Genomic DNA, 13,204 nt, shown 5'->3' with positions numbered 1-13,204 from the left:
GGACATGTGTGCTTCTCCTGTTTGCTTCATTTCTGCCCCCCCCCCCCCCCAGGCACAGAGAAGGCCAAATCAAGGCCCACGTTTTGTAGTTCCTACTCTCAGCTGTGCATGTCCATAGAGAATTCAGCTGTACTGGCTTCAAGTAGAAAACTTAGGTGGGAAGAGGTCCATGCCCTGAAACTTGCCTAGCACCACTGAAAGTAAGAATTTCCTGCAGCCAGGAAGCAGACACTTTCTAAAACTTTGGAGCTGTGCTCCCCCACCCCCAACTCTTTCCCAGGAGTGGAGAGGGCAACTGAGGTAGAAAGGAACTGTGATTTAGCAAGTGTGAGAGAACCCATCAGCTGAGTTTCTTCATGATAGATGTGGGAACTACTGAGGAGGTACGTGGCGTATAGTAGGTTCTTGGAGCATAGTAGGAACTTCCAACTCCTCCCCTCTAAAGAAAACAAACCAAGGAAGCAACACATCAGAAAATTAATTACAAGTGATTAATTCACTAGCACATATATAAGAAAGGGTGTGTTAGGTGTGTGCTGACCCAGTGTTTCTGAAACCAAACCACATGGTGAACATAGATGAAGTGTAAGGGCTGCAGGCAGTGTAACCTGGGGGAAACAGAACAGTTAGGACCCAGGCCTGGGCTCACTGCCAGACTAGGAGCAGACCAGAGTCCTGGGTGACATTCTGTCTAGAAAATAGAAAGCAGTGGATTGTGGATGTGGAAGTAGTGTTAAGGTCACTGGAAAGCCTTGACATGGGTAGGAAGTCAGAACCGTCAGAAAATGACCAGAATGCCCTGCCCAGTGACCAACCACCACTCACACCTCCACCAAAGCACACCCACCCTGCTGTTTTAAACCTCTCTGCTAGACAACCTGATCCAAACAACCGCTGGGGTAGTGTGGAGCCTGAGCAGGTAGACACTTGAAGCATTTGGAAATCATATGTGACTGGGCTGTTTATCTACAAGTCTTACCTTGTACAGGTATGTTCGGAAGAGTCTGAAGACCTCATGGTGGATGTGTGGAACTTGGGTGTGGTGTGTTAGGGAGCCTGCAGGAGAGACGCAAATGAAACTGGACTGGCTATTGTCCCTTGCTAAGCTGGGTGAGAGCTGTTATCACTACTTCAGAAAACGTGTGATGTTTTCTTCATAGTAAATGGTGGAGGGAGAAAAGGACTGCATTCATTCCTGACTCTACTGCTGAGGATAAGACTGATTTCTGCTCACCCAGATAAACAAGCCTGTGGTGAGACAGCAGGACAGGGGACAGTGAGTATAATACAAGTCACATAGGGACATCAATCTGGAAAGGGCCACAGGTCAAGAAGGGAGGCCAGAGTGGAGGATGTCACTAGCCAGAGATGGGACACAATAGCTGATTTCTCCACCTCGGGTGGGGATCTGCTCCAGGATTGGTGATAACAGAAGGAAGAGGGCCTGTTGTGATCCTAAGGATAGCAGATGGCCCAGCGTTGTACCTACTCTGGACAGAGATGGCAGGCACCCAGAGTTTTCCCTGGACTCTCCAGGGTTGAGGTTGAGGACAAGGTCAGGATCCCCCTAACCCTCCAACCTTCTTTAGAGGAAGGGCTGCATCCAGAGAGCCACAGACTTGTGGGAAGACCATGTGATGACATGTCCAGCTCTGCCCAGGGAGGCAGAGAGGCTGCCAACCCACAGCATGTGGGAGAGTGCTTTCCACAAGGACCTAGATGATGTTAGGAGCTTGGGGGCCTGGGAAGGCCAAATGTTTAATATTTGGAAAAGAGGCTGTCTAAACAAAGCAATTAGGAGGCTCCTTTGTAGTTCCCTGAAAGAGATGGATTGGTTCTTCTAACATCAAAGGAAGGCTGATACAATAGGAACTAGGCAGGCCTAGGCCTCCTGTGGGGGAGGGGACCCCCTGCTCTCTTCTGGGCAGACTGCTTTGAAGCTCCCTCCCCCCCCAATAAAACTTGTTCCCAATCATTTAACATGCTTTCTAAAACATCTATCTTTTTAAAAATATTATTTGCCACCAAGCTGGAGACACACTTGATTCATCCTTAACTTTTTACAGTGGACTGAGAGCAGCACTCCCACTCCGTGAGGAAGCTGACAGCAAAGCTGGGGAGTTCTGCATAGTAGCTGGTGACCGAGCAAGTCAGTGAATGGATCTGACTGCTACCTGCTTTGCTTGTAAAAAGAAAATGGAGCCAGAGACCAGTAGCAAGGTGGCTTTTTGGGTTAAGGCCCTTACCACCAAGCTGATGATACAAGTTCGATGCCCAGATCTCCATAGTGGAAGGAGAAAACCAATTCCACAAGTTGTCCTCTAACCGCCACATAAGCCACACACACTGTAATAAACAGAAAACATTGTTAATGGAATTGACAGTCCTCCAGCACATGGGCCAGCAATGTAGGTCAAGTAGTTCTGGATGGAGGGCAGCTGCAACAAAGAATCAGGAGAATCATGTGGATGGGCTCTTGTGGGCTCAAGAACTAAGACTCTGACTAGCCTAGCATCCTCTGACACAGCCAGGCCCAGAGCCTGAAGCCCAGGCTCGTCTGTTTGAACACAGCTTCCTGCTTCTCAAACCTGTACTTTGAAGTGGTTATCGACTAAATGAGATGACCTTGGTATTTTCTGGTAAACGATCCTAGGAAAAGGAAAGAAAGGAAACCAAATGTGGTACTGTAGGCCTGGAACTGCAGCAGCAGTGAGGCTGAGGCAGAAGGAACTTCAGTTGGACTAACTTTCCATGGGGAGGCTAGTCTCAAAAACAAAACAAATGGAGCACATGGTAGATGAGCAAAAGTATTAACTGTGAAAATAAGTAACCATACTCCAGTCTGAGCAGGAGACCCCTTCCCTTGCTTTTCATTCCCTCTCACATAACCACCAGAAAAGCAAAAGCAGCAGGTTATAATGCACAGACTTTCATCAAGGATCTGACTCTTCCAGACTTGGGGGGGGGGGGGGGTTGACAAGCACAGAGTCTTTATGAGCCAGGCTGGCAACCTGGGGGACAGGCATAAGCTGATGCCACAGTCAGTCCTAAGGCCTGTCATATAGACTCATGGACTTCAGCTCAGGGTTTGTTCTTTCCAGTCCGTGAAGTCAGATGAAGCCTACCTATTTTGTGGGAAAGCAATCTCCAATGCCATCACCATCCCATAATATGCCCCAGAAACATCCAGAGCAACATTTGATCATGTTGCTCTGCTAAGCTGGCTTTAACCACCTCTTCCTTATTGCATACTCTCAACACAGTAACCAAAAAATTATCATTAAAATGAATGCATGTTAACGGTCTGACGAGGCAGTTCAGTTGGTAAAGGGTTGCCCAGCAAAAACAGAAACCCTGGCTTCAATTCCCAATACCACACACACACACACAGAGACACACACACACACACAAAACAAAAAACAAACAAACAAAAAAAAAAAAAAAAAAAAACAGGGATGGTGGTACACACCCATTTCCATCACTCTAGAGGAACAAGTAGGGCCACCAGAAATTCAAGATCGTCCTCAGTTACAAGTGAATTCAAGGTCAGCCTGAGCTCCTGGGCTAATGAATGAAAGAGAGGTGAATACAGTCTGGGGGGTGTGCCTGCTACAACCTGCTGCACAAGCAAAGGCTGGCCGCAAGAGGAGGGTCGGTCTGGCTATCCTGCCCTCCCAACAGCAGACTTCCTTTCCGCTGTCCACACTGGGCAAGGGAACTAAACAGTAGGTGTCTCAGGTGGGAGCACGAACACCTGTGACTGAAAAGTCGCTAAGGAGTTTCTCTTCCGTGAAATGGGAATTATGTGAGGTAGAAACCCCCCAGTGAAAGCTAAACGTTGGCACCCGAAAACTTCTCAAGCTCTTGGCATGAGCCATTTATTAAACCCTGACCCAAGTGACCACAGCTGTTAATACTTGCGCTTCTCTGTCCAGGGATAAACTCAGGTCTGAGAGGGGCTCGGTGTGGGCCAGCATGGTGCCCGTAGGCTGAGGTTCCTCCCTCCGGCCCTCAGGGAGAAGGATGATCTGCAGACCCGAGGCCAGAGCCCATCAAAGGCTCTAACAGAAAGGCACGCGAAGCACCGGAGAACTCTGGACTAGTGAGAAGTCCAGTTTGAATTCCAGATTCGGGTTGGGGGTGCTTGTGCTTTGCAACTTGCTGTAAGATCCTGAACATGCACGTTCGTTAACTTCTCTGGGCTTCAGTTCTCATCCGTGTAAATTGTAAAGAGGTAGGCCCTAGGAGGGAAGCCACAGACGAACTTCTCAGTTCTCCTTCTAGATGACTTTGCTGCGCTTTTCTCAAAGCTGAGCCGCCCAGCACTTATCAAAGGCCAGCACTGTTAGAAACTTTTCCGTGTGTATATTTAGTAGGCAATATTTATCACGCCGGTCTTTGCCCTGGGCTTCCTATGCATTGGCTCTTTTGTTTCTCTGGCCCATCTGCCCTGATGGTTCTCATCTGGAGGTTGTCCTCAGCTGCGCAAAGGACCAGGTTTGTTTTAATTAAAAAGACCACCGAGTGGGCTGCTAGACCCTGCTGGAAGGCAGGGCCAAAGATCTGTGAGATCCTTCCTTTGCTGACGTTTGGTTTTAGATCAAGACCTTAGCATGGCTATGCAAGTCCCTAGTCATGGAAGGGACAGAGCTTTGGAGTCCTCGGGGCGAGAAGCCACGGTTCCTGTCCATCCAGGGGGAGGGGGAGCTTTCCACAGCTGGGCCAGGAGGGGACGAATCATTGCTTCGGAACTGTATTCCCGGTGCGACAGAACCCTAGGCAGGTTCCTTCTAGACCTAAGTCTCCTGTTGCATGCTGCCTGGTGTCTCCAGCACATCTGCAGGTCTTTCTCCCAGGATCGGCCCGCAGCTCTGGGACGCCCCCTGCTGTCGGAAAATGAAGGTCTTGGCTTTAGCTGTCCCATTCATAGGCAAACTTTATGGTAAAACTTGAGCAGTAAGGCCTCATGGCACACAGCATAATTCAGACACTACATTGCATTCCTTTCTTTAAAATCAAAAGGACATAAATGGGGGGGTGTGAAATTGTGTTTTAATATATAATGTTAATATACCTTTAAGCTAACCTTCATAAAATGGAACTCTAAATACTACAATGGGGAAAGGGACCCAGGGCCCTGGGAAACACTAACATAGGTCTCTGCTTCCTTGCAGCTGGCTACAGTGCTCAGGAAGGATTCCTGGAACATGACACTGATCAAGATTCTGTATTTTTATTAAATAATTTTATTTAATAATAATAATATATTAAAAAGTTTGTGGTTGACTATGGTCAGAGAACAAACCTATGGTTTAGGCTTCACATCTTAGAAAATAGGTGTACTTCAGGCTTTTACTTGGTGCTCCTGAAAGTTTTTTATTTGATTCCCTGTGAATCCAGGGACAGTTTCTGTGGGGAGACTGCAGCTCTGCCTTTGGAAGGTTGGTTAGTCACTCTAGAACCCTGAGAACAAACCCAGAACATACACTGAGGTAGGGGGGGGGACCCTGTGTCTACAGTCACAGGCTGAGGTGGCTGGGTTTAAGGCTTAAGTGAGTCAGAAGGGAAGAGAGAAAACAGCATCTCCATGTATGTTCTGAAAAGAGTGTTTGAACTACAGGGTCCCACATGACACACGACCACAAGGGCTGCTGGTTACAGTAATGGGAACAGGAGAGAAATCGGAAATGGGGGCAGGAAGGAGCTGAACTCGGGCAGACTAGCTATCCCTGTGAGAGAAGTCTCTCTGGGAAGGATTTAGTGCCAGAAACTAGCAGGACTGTGTCCCAGGCCTGGCTCCTACTTCTGCCTGGGTATCTCCTGTCTTTTTTGTTGTTTTTGTACTACTGGGATTTACTCTGTGTGTGTGTGTGTGTGTGTGTGTGTGTGTGTGCTCATGAGCATACATGTTTCCACAGCACCAGTGTGGAGGTCAGAGGATAACTTGCTAGAATCAGTTTTCTCCTTCCACCACGTGGGTTCCAGATGGAACTCAGCGGAAGCTGGCCCTGGTAATGCTGGATTTCAGAAGTGAGCATTCCAGAGCTGAAGCAGAGCCCCAGCTGACAGTGCTTTGGTTCCAGATTTTGTAGCAAAACACTAAGAAGGCCAAGACTGTTTACCAGAGCAGGCAGAGAGGGTAAAGAGAAGCCAGTAGGCAACAAACCAGCCACAGACACTAGGAAGCTAGGGACAGAGACACGAAGGAAAAGCCTCAAAGAACACGGTCATGAACCATGTCAGGGTTCAGAGTCAAAGGCTGACAGACAATACGCTGAGGGGAACATCCAAAAGTGCAATATGGAGGTGGGGGAGTCTTGGAGACAAAGGGTCTGGTCAGGTAAGGCCAAAAGATGAAGCTAGTAACAGGCCAGCCCACAACTTTGGGTGTTTCCTAGGCCTAGCTGATGAAGTGTAGGGTTTCTGAGTGACTGGACTGTTATGGGTGTCTGCCTAGGCGGCTCTGGTCATGTGACTTGCCTTTGGGCCAGTTCCATGTTTTGTCTGCCAGTCAAACAACAGGATTTGAGGTGGAATTGTAAAGGGACATTGTTAACAACCTTTGCAGCAGCCCGGGAGACAGAAGGGCCACCAGAGAGCCATGAATGTCATGCCTCTCTTGACTCAAACTAAACCCTCTGAGGAGCTGAGTCCCGAATCACCAGAAAGACTAAAACAGATCTGAGAGCTCAGTATCTTCTCCACAAAGTGGGGTCCATAGATTTCAGCTCCAGAAAACCGATGGGCTGGAGAGATGCTCAGCAGGTAAGAGCACTGGCTGCTCTTGCTGAGAACCCAGTTTTAATTCCCAGCACCCACATGGTGGCTCACAATTGTCCTTCACTCCCGTTCCAGGAAATCCGACACCCTCCACAGGTACCAGACATTCTTGTGGCACACAGACATGCATGCAGGCAGAACACTCATACACATAAAATTAAAGAAAAATTAAAAATCTAGAAAGATGCGTCCTCCCTGTTCTTGGGTACCCAGAAACACTATTCTACTGACTCAGACCTAGAGACACAGTGTGAGCCGGAACTTTTCCCAGGCTGCGGACTAATGACCAGAAGGCTATTCTCTCCACAGAGCTGGGTTGACGTGGCCATAGGGGTGCTGGTAGAGATGACAGATGACGGAGATACTGGTGGGGATGATGCAATAGAAAGACCAGAGCCTGCCACATGTGTGGCTCCCCACTGCAAGGAAGCAGAGCCAGTCAAAGGTGTGTCTATGAGCTTAGACCAATGTGGCTCTAAGAACCTGGATATCCATACGCAGATGGGCAAAAAGTTGGCAGAGTTGTCTATGCAGGATGAAGAGCTGACAAAGAGGTACAGCAAGTTCTGGATCCATGAAGTCCCCAGAAATACACACCTGGCTGCACCTAGTTACCTATCTGATTAAAGTGCTCCTTAATGAATATATGTGAAGACTGTCATACCTAGGATCTCTGGAGCATCTCCAGGATATCTGACTATGGCAGAGTTCTACTGGATACAGATTGGTATTTGTCATTGTGTATGTTGGGATATGTGTATATCTGTATGAAAAGAAACTTGGGCAAAAACAAGATCCAAAAGGAAAAGACATAATACATTAACCTTTGAGTTCGGATTTTTATTGTAGTGATGGAACACCATGACTGAAAAACACATTGAGGAGAAAAGGGTTTATCTGGCTTTGACTTCCATATTGTTGTTCATTGTTGAAGGAAGTCAGGACAGGAACTCAAACAGGGCAGCATCATCCTGGAGGCAGGAGGTCATGGACGGGTGCTGCTTACTGGCTTGCTTCCCCTGACTTGCTCAGCCTGCTTTCATATAGAGCCCAGGACCACCAGCTCAAGAAGGGGAGACGGGGTAGGGGAGAGGGCTACCTACCATGGGCTGGGCCCACCCTCATCGATCACTAATTGAGAAAATGCCTTACAGCTGGATCTCATGGAGGCATTTTCTCAACTGAGGCTCCTTCCTCTCTGATGACTCTAGCTTTATGTCCAGTTGACACAAATGTAGCCAGTAAACCGTTTTTCATCAGAGCCTCTTAAAATGCTCTCAAAACCTGTCTGGACCTATGGCAGCATGAGGTCCTGATGCCTTATTTGCAAATGTAAAAATGCAGGAAATCACACACCCGAGCTCCACACTTCCCTTACAGCCTCCACCCAGTGTGCTGGGCTTATTAGTCAAGATGGACGGGGAGGTAACCTCCATCGTCCTGGGGAATTATAGTGCTGACAGCTGGCCTCTGCTGGTGACCACTGCCCAGTACATGACTCAGTCAGGAGATGATGGTGCTCGCAGAGCATCTGAGGCAAGCAAGACGAACTCACTTTGCTCTCAAAGCTTCAAGGCTGAGTCTCCAGCTAGGCCTTGGCTTTGGGAGCCAGAACCTTGCTGCTTCTTGGCAACGAAACAGCTTTCAGGTTTCTATTTTTAAAAGCCCTGGGAGTGCGTCTCTGGGGCTGGGGGGGGGGGAGGGCAGGAAGGAGCCTTGTCTTGGCAACAACCACGGAGCAACTGTGAAACCCAAATGCCACACAGGACCCACTCAGCAACTCTGCTCCACAGTGGACAGGAACAGCCGAGGAATGGAGACCCCCAGCACCCTGTCCTACTGGAGGAAACAGTATGAGCTCCGGACCCCACCCTCAAACAGTCAGAGTCTCGGATTCATGGCTTCATTCCTTTGCAGGTGTTTACCCAGGGGGCTCCATTGCTAGCCAACCAGGAGCGGGTCAGAGACTGAGAGTCACCGGAAAGAGGCATGTCAAGGAGAGATCTTGGCATCCAGACTAGGAAAGGAAAGGTGTCATGTGACACTATGCATGGGAAAATGTTAACAAATGTCTACTCTCCAACCAACAGCTGACCAAAGTAAGGATACCACCCAAGTCCAACTTGGTGAAACAATTAGCCTATTGGTTATTTACAAGGACCACCCATGGGTCACTCAAAAGTGGCTACACTGCGAAAAGCCCATGCCATATGGCTGATAACGCCCAGATCTGAACTGTGGAGCAAGTGAAAGATTGAAGTGTTGTTGAGATGGGAGCGGTCACATCAAGGATCCCAATGCTTCAGCCCTATGGGTAGCAAAGTCATGTGAGCCCAGAGGACTGGCAGTCTTTCTCTTACCCAGTGTTAATGTCAATTAATACTGCAGGAAGAAAATGTTTGTGTAGCTTCCCCTACACACACCATGTTCCCCTACAGAGCCTGCTTCTACCAAGATTAGCTAAGCCTTCCTTCTTGTCCAGCTATGTGCCATAAGCCCCAAGTTCTTGTTCAGCTATAAGTAATAACCCCACCCCCCTGTTCACCTGCATAAAATAAACAGACTGAATTTCTGGGGTGCTGAGGCTTCTCCATCAGAGAGCCCAGTCCGCTTGACCCCAGTTCTTCCTTGATTTCCCCTGTCACTTCTAGTTGGGTTTCTGAAACTTGTGTGTGCAAGGATATCACACACAACCCTGAAGGTGTCTGCATGACTTGCATGCAGCAGGACAGGTCAGAGTTTCTCTCCCTGGCAGTCCTTATTTCTTCTATAACTTCGTGAAGGGCAGGGCCTTGCGAATCCGGTGAGCTTCAGAGACTTCCTGGACTCTGTGAGTTACTTAATCCCATCTAGAACTTCTTGAAACTTAACAAGTTTCTCTCTGGGATAGGAGTTTTCAACATGGAGGAAATTGCTATATAACAAGTGGAAAGAAAGAGCGAGCAAAGAGGCGGGAAGGAAGGGGGAAGCATGGGAGGAGGGAGGACTGAGAAGAGAGAGGAAGGAGAGAAGTGGAGGGCAGGGAAGAGGGAGAGGACAGGTATGGATAGAGGGAGTCCCTAGGACCAGAGCAAACGCAGCAGGTCTCAGCAGGTCCTCTAGAGTTGCAGAAGAAAGGAGACCAGATGTGATTCTGGGAAGTAACCCCAGAGCTTTGTACATAGTAGCTGAGCACTCTTCTAACTACACTCCCAGCCCTGATATTTTTACTGTATTAGCATTTTTGCCTTTCCCAGAAGATCACTGGGCTATAGTCACCGTTGGCAGAATGTTCCCACAGGCCCCTTCTAGTTCTTCACCTAGTCATAGACATTTCTGTTTCCTCCTCTCTGCCCATGCGGAGGCAGCTCGTTTGTCTTACATGTGGACTAGTATTTCATTACTTGACCATGTTCATCTTAGACAACTGCCTAGTGAAGGACACCTTGGTTGCTTCTGAGATGTGGCAATTATGAACAAACCTTCTATGTAGTCATGACTTTTCTTGACCATCACTTTTTAGCTCCTTGGCCAGCTACCATGGAGCATGCTTACTAGATTGTAAGTGTGAAACATTGACCTTCCAGAGAGAACAGTCATTACTGTCTTCATCAGAACAGCTGATCTGACTACCCGCAAGTGCCCTTCAAGTTGAGCCTGTGATGCTCTCTCCTGGAAGGAGGGGCTGGGAGTCACCACACCCTAACTTGAGATTCCGCCCACTCCGTTCTGTGCTGTCCTGCGCACTGTGAGTGATTCTGCCCCAGCCCATTTGGACTCTCAGGATGCTGGGATATATAGGGAAATGGACATAGGGAAAGATCAAACTGAAGAACAATTCCTCTTTGCAGCTCTGGGGATATCCTCCATGCTTGGATGAGACTTCTCAGTGACATAGTTCCTCAACTACACTTCTGTGTGTGACTCCTTACTCACACTCACTCACAATAAACTCAGTGAACCCATTGCTCACCATGTGGGTGTGAGTGGAATTCTTACCTGGATCGGTCGGTCACCAGCGCTCTATCTGGGGTTTGTCTATATACCTAGGAAAAGTCCTTGTAACCATGAGGAACTGTTAAATGCGTTCCTGGAAGTGGCTGCACCACTTTTGTTACTGCCTGTGATGAATCTGGGTTCCTCCTGCTCTGTGGCCTTGGCAGCAGGTACTATTGAGGTTCTGGATTTGGGGATCCCTCCTAGGTGGACTATAGTCTTTTTCTTTCCTTGTTGACTGTCTTCGTCAGCGTTCCATTGCTGTGTAGAGACTCTATGCCCAAGACAACTCTTACAAAGGAAAACACTTCCCTGGGGCTTGTAATGAAAAGATGACGGGCCACCAATGAAAGGAAAAGTCACAGGGCACCAATGTTGTGAAAGGATAACGATCCGAGTCACGGCACCAATGTTAGGGGAAGGATGAAGAGAGTGGGGGGCATATGGCCCATGGAGGTGCGGCGAGGCCTGAGGGCAAGGGAGATGCCTCTGAGGGGTCCATGTTGGGAATCCCTTCCCTGAGGGACCAGCCACACAACAGTATAGTACGGAATAGAGTTTATTCAGGTCATGGGAGAGTTAAGAGGGTGGTAGAGGCAGAGAGAGAGAAGTAGAGGAGTAGAGGCCGGCCATGAGCACGTGGGAGAGAGGGGGGAAGGGAAATGGGAGAGCAAGGCTGCAAGAGCACAAGGGCAGGAGAGGCCAAGAGAGAGAGGAGGGGTCAAGCAGCTCCTTTTATAGTGTCAGGTCACTGGGGCGGAGCATACCTGGCCACTGCTGGGTAATTGAGGGGTGGGGTATACCTGGCTGTTGCTAGGTAACTGAGGGGTGGGGTTTACAGAATCCCAACAGGGCTGGCTTACGGTTCCGAGGTTAGTCCATTTTTACTACGGCGAGAAGCATGGTGGCACACAGGCAGACATGGTGCTGGAGAAGGAGCTGAGCAGTCCACATCTGTATCTGCAGATGGGGGGGGGGGGGGGAGACAGACACTGAGACCCAGCCTAAGCACTTGAAACCCAGAACCCACCCCCTGTGACACACTTCTAACAAAGTCACACCTCCTAGTCCCTGTCAATTCTAATACTCAATACGTCAGCCCATGGGGCCATTCCTATTGAGACCACCACACCAGCATAGGATAAACGCGTTTGTCTCCATTTAAGGACCAGGCTTGATTTCAAAAAACGGCTGTAAGGCAGCAGCTTCAGGAACAGGCCATAAGTCCCAGGAACTAGGTCATAAGACAGCAGCTCCAAGAACAGACCATAAAATCCAGAAACAGCCTGGGGAGAACCACAAAAATGGGGAAATATCTCAGGATGGGCCATCTGCGCTGGGCAGCCCTATCTCATCGCATGGTTAAATGTTCACAACCTAGGAGTGCAGACCTCGGACACCCTGTGACCCCTTAGCGTCCACCAATGAAATTTTAGATTGCCCAATCCTTCTAGAGAGTTCCCTTGGTTCCCTAGAAGAAGCCTAAGCACCTTTGTCTGGGGTCACCATTTGAAAAAAATAATTTGCCCCCACCCCCTGCATGCTGGCCGTTTCTGCAGAATAAACTATTTGTCTTTTCATGCTCTCTGAGTCTGGGGTCTTCCTTCAGCGATTTCTCAGACCCTTACACTATAACCTACTCTGTACCAGGCAGAGGCCTCCCCACTGAGGTTCAGGAAAGGGGGAGGAATCTCAGAAAAGCTTTAAATAACTTTCATCACAGTTGGTGACACAGGCTGGTAACCAAGGCCGGCTGACCTGGGGGCTGGGGAAAACACCAGTCTCTTCAAATTATGGGTGGCTTAAGTGAACCACTGACCTCAGTGCTAAGCCTAAGGTCAACCTCACCTGCCCAGTGGAAGCAGATAAGAAGAGGACAGCAGACGGGTGTTTCTGGCTTTCTTGGAGACCCTCAAAGTTCCTTGGGCTTTCTATGGCAGGTGCAGAGGCGGTTTGAGCAGGATATTGCCTCCTACCATTGCCTTGCACATCAGCAGCCACAGGGAACCACAGAGGTGGATGAAGGGGGAAGAGCACTCGACTCAGAAGCTCCTCCCATTGTGGTCAAAGGACCAGCCTTCTCCTGAGGAGTCAGCATCTCTGAGGCCATCAAAGAACCAATATGGGGATGGGTGGGGCAGGAGGGAGGGGGTTCTCCCTGGCCATGGAATCTGTGTGTGTGTTGGGGGGCGGGGGGAGCTTCTGTAAGAGCAATAAAGACTTAGCTGGGTGACGATGGGCTCCTGGGAGACCAGAGCTGACCTGGTCCCCTTTAGTGAGACACATAAACATGGCAGCCAGCTGCTTCGAAGCCTGTTTCCTGGTGGAGAATTATGAGCAGTCAGAAAACCTGCCCACAAGCTGTCCTCCCTGCAGGAGAGAGAGGAAAATTCGCCTTGGATATGTAACTGGCCTCTCCCGACCCTGGGAGGAATAGGAAGAGATGGAG

This window comes from Micromys minutus (genome assembly GCF_963924665.1).
Source record: "Micromys minutus genome assembly, chromosome: 21".
Lineage (NCBI taxonomy): Eukaryota > Metazoa > Chordata > Mammalia > Rodentia > Muridae > Micromys > Micromys minutus.
Note: the sequence above shows the minus strand (reverse complement) of the source record.